This window comes from Lactuca serriola, chromosome 5 (genome assembly GCF_051521515.1).
Source record: "Lactuca serriola cultivar US96UC23 chromosome 5, Lser_US96UC23_V15, whole genome shotgun sequence".
NCBI classification, from domain to species: Eukaryota; Viridiplantae; Streptophyta; class Magnoliopsida; order Asterales; family Asteraceae; genus Lactuca; species Lactuca serriola.
The window spans coordinates 320,696,209-320,700,502 of NC_136412.1; the positions used below are offsets into that span (position 1 = coordinate 320,696,209).

The 4,294-nt window shown below is 35.1% G+C and overlaps 1 pseudogene; it reads left to right on the plus strand.

Annotated features, from left to right (window-relative positions):
* Positions 1-1,075: 1,075 nt before the first annotated feature.
* On the plus strand, positions 1,076-2,320 carry LOC145051914 (flavonol sulfotransferase-like pseudogene; annotated as a pseudogene).
* The last annotated feature ends 1,974 nt before the right edge of the window (positions 2,321-4,294 follow it).

Genomic DNA, 4,294 nt, shown 5'->3' on the forward strand with positions numbered 1-4,294 from the left:
AAGCTGGTGTGTCAGATTTAATGCATGTGTGCAGTGGTGGTGGAGAAGACCGATCAGGCTAAGGGGTATCCTTACAATACATTTACGGGTGCAAACAATGTCACATTAGCATCATGCAATTTCACAACACACCTATTATACATATAGGAGTGGTGCTCACTATTGGAACTAGTGTGTGTGTGTGAGAGAGAGAGAGAGAGAGAGAGAGAGAGAGAGAGAGAGAGAGAGAGAGAGAGAGAGAGAGAGAGAGAGGAACACAAAGACTTTCTTAAGGGCATCCACAATAAGAGTGCAATAAGAGTTCAATGGATTATATTTCAATATAATATGGAAGAGAGAGAAAGTATACCGTTCAATCTTCATTGAACGGTTGAATGAATTTATAATGCAAATTTATTGACTTTTTAAGAATTGACTTGAAAATATATATTTTCTCTCCTACTTGACATCCTATTCAACTCTCCATGAGTTGAATGGAATGTGGATGCTCTAAGCATCCGTGACCACCTTTACTCCACAAGACAATTACTATCATTTGAGGTGGTGTTCACTAGTGAAAATCGTCTCTACATAGGATTCATAATTGTAAAATAGCATCCATACGGAATTGCCGCATAGTAAAGGGCAAGAAAGATCAGGATGGTTAAAATCGTGGTATAGGTTCAAGAAAGAGGAGTTTTACATTTTTGGTATACGGCTTAGCGGTTTTTTTTTTTTTTTTTTTTTTTTTTTTTTTTTCAATTTAAAGTTAAAAACTAGTTTCAAAACGTACGAGATAATTAAATGATTGCTTTTTTTTTTTTCTGAATATTATTAACAAAACTTGTTCATTAATTGCTTCTTTGACCAATATTAAGAATTCTTGGTTCATGCATTAATGTATCGTATCAGATCGTTACAGAATCACGCAACACAAGTTTCAATCGTGCAAAACAAGCTTCATGGAATCTGATCACATGAATATTTTCCCCTGAATTTTATAAGATTTCTTGGTTCTTTAAATGTAATGTATTATATATCCATTCATGACCAATATCAAATTTAGAAAAGTAAACACGAACACGAATTGGATCTATAAATAAAAGAACAAATATAGTTTCATTTCATTGAATAGATATAACCTTCATATGTCATAATGTCAATGTCTATAGCTTCTCATGCTTTCTCTCTTTCATCTGTATCTAAATGCAGTCACGAAGGTCAAAAAGAAAGAGCCAATATGGCCCTCACTTTTGATAAATACAAGGGTAGGCTTCAAATGCTTCCCAAGGAGAGAGGTTGGATTACAGGAAACCTATACATGTACCAAGGCTTTTGGCACCAGTCGATGCGTATAATCTCAATAGAAACTGTGATGGCCTTACAAGACACTTTCAAAGCTCACCCAACAGATATCTACTTGGCCACACTGCCAAAATCTGGCACAACATGGCTCAAGGCGCTCGTGTTTGCTATAGTTAACAGAAATCGCTACAAAAACAACTCTCTTTCAACTCACCCTCTACTCATCTCCAATCCTCACAACTGTTTGCCTTTCATTGAGACTGAAATATATAGACACACACCTACTTATGCCAAAGCACATTCACCACGACTGTTTGCTACCCATATACCCTACATTTCATTGCCTCAATCCATTCTTCAGTCGAATTGTCGACTAATTTATTTATGTAGAAACCCTAAAGATGTTTTGGTCTCTATGTTTCACTTTGCAAACAAGTTGAGAGACAAATCGAGCAGTCTACTGACATTTGAGGAGGCGTTCGATTCGTTTAGTAATGGGGTCATGCCAATAGGACCTTACTGGGACCATGTGAAAGGGTACCACAAGGTTAGTTCAGAACACCCGGGAAAGGTTCTATTTTTAACGTACGAGGATATGAAAACGGATACTTTAAATCATGTCAAGCGAGTTGCGAAGTTCTTGGGCTACCCATTCACAGAGAAAGAAGAGACTGCAGGTGCAGTCCAAGAGATTATCAGACTATGCAGTTTCGAAAATTTAAGCGAGGTTAATAAGCATGGCAATCTCCGTGAGGGTATACCTAATGATGCTTTTTTCAGGAAAGGGGAAGTTGGAGATTGGACCAATCATCTCACCAATGAAATGAGCCAGACTTTAGATCGAATTACCAGAGAAAAGTTCCATGGTTTGGATATCTCCTTCAACTAAAGGTGGATTCGCTACTCCTTTGCTGCTCTTGAAAAAAGACATTCGATCTTAGGAAACTCGTTTTTTGGAAACTAATGGTCGTAATAAATTGTTTATTTCTGATTATTTTATTTTATTTTTATACGATCCCTGTGTTCCTTACCATAACTAATATTATTTTTTTTATCATTATAATCATTTTCGTGAATCAATGATAGTTTTAGGTAAGGTGTTTCTGTTACTGTGCCACTACATTTTCGGGCATTAGTGGCGACGCATGTCGCCGCAAAATATAGGGGTTGTCGCTGCTAAAGGTATTAGCGGCGACATGTCGCTACAAAAAGGTCGTCGCTATTGCTTCGTCGCAAATTCCCTATTAGTCGCCGCTAATACTTGCGTGTTGCCGCTATAGGCGTGCCGCTGCTAATAGCCACCTGTCGCTGCTATACAACGTCGGATCCAATAGTTTTGTGTCGACGCTAAAATAATTTTCATTTTTTTTTGTTTATTTAACATTAAAATTATAAAAAACAATATAACATATATAAAAGTTGCTACAATTTTACAGGAATATTAACCTAAAATATTAATCAATACGCAACCAAGGCAAAATATTAATTAATCCATACACAACCAATCCAAAATATTAATCCATACAAAGTGCAACGTATCCAAACTATTCTTTCAAACAAAACATTTCATAACATCCTAAAATAGTAGCTACTTGTCCTCATCAATCTGATCATTTCCTTCGTTATTATTTGGTGGTGGCAATGAGCGAAACCACTCTTCCAAAGCCACATAATAGGTCGGGTCCTTTAGTATCATCTGAAGCATTTCCAACTACAATGAAAACAAAATATATTACCAACATATCATAATAGCAATGTACTTTCTGAAAATTACCAAAATAAAAAATACCAACATATCTAACTATAACCAGCATATCATGATAGCATTCTACTTTCCAAATACACTTAAACATATATCATACATAACATATCATTATAGCATTCTATTTTCCATTGCAGCAGTGTAATTTCCAAAAAATTACCAAACTATAAAATACCAACATATCAAACTATAACCAAACTACATGATACACAATATTACATATGAATTATAACATTGTACTTTTTTTCATTTTTCCATTATAGCATTGTACTTTCCAAAAATCACCAAACTACAAAATATCAACATATCATTATAGCATTGTACTATATACTAAACATACAATTACCAACATATCATTATAGCATCCTACTTTTTTTCGTTTTTGCATTATAACATTATACTTTTCAACTTAAACTAACAATTACCTTTGATTGTGGTGGTTCTTGTATCATCAGTTGTTCCTGATCGTACATAGACACAACGGTATGAGGTTTATGCCCAATGCCTCTGATATGTCCGTGTCGAACACCCAATATTCTTTCAAAACATTTTCTTATATCACTTGGTGTTAGACTGCTTGCCGCAGAAGAAGCTTGGGTTTGTTGATTGATCTCCTGTAGTAAAGCATTTTGTATTTTCAAAAAATGATAAACATCATAAAATTGGATTACTAAATACCCTTGACGATATAAACACTTATATGAAAATACAAATTAACCACTTACGTATTGTTGCACGACTGCAAGACTATATAATACCCCTTGGCGATTGGAATTAGCCTTACGAAATGCTTTGATCGAGTGATATCCTATTTAATATTAAAAATTAGATTAATTATACTTTAAATGAACAATTAAATATATCATAACTTACTTCTTTGAAACATGCATTGTTGTAAGAGCTCGGCCCCCTCTGTTTACAACTTATTGTTTCACACAGACTTCTTTATTTGATGTCGAACGCCTTAAAAATTTAGGCATTTGAAAATGTTCGACTGCCTTCGCCCAATTTTCAGGTGACATACCCTTGGGGGGGGGGGGTTTAATGCCATTGGGATATCTGCAGGCCCTCCGATTTCCTAAAAATAAGAATGAGCTTTACTTTTTCGGCCTCTGTAAACTTTTGCAGGACTCGAATCAATGCTCCGCAACAATTGTGCATGCTCCAGATCCAAGTAACCTTATCCAAATCAAACTTATTCTACAAATACAAAAAATTTAGTTAATTAAATAACATCACAACTAAACT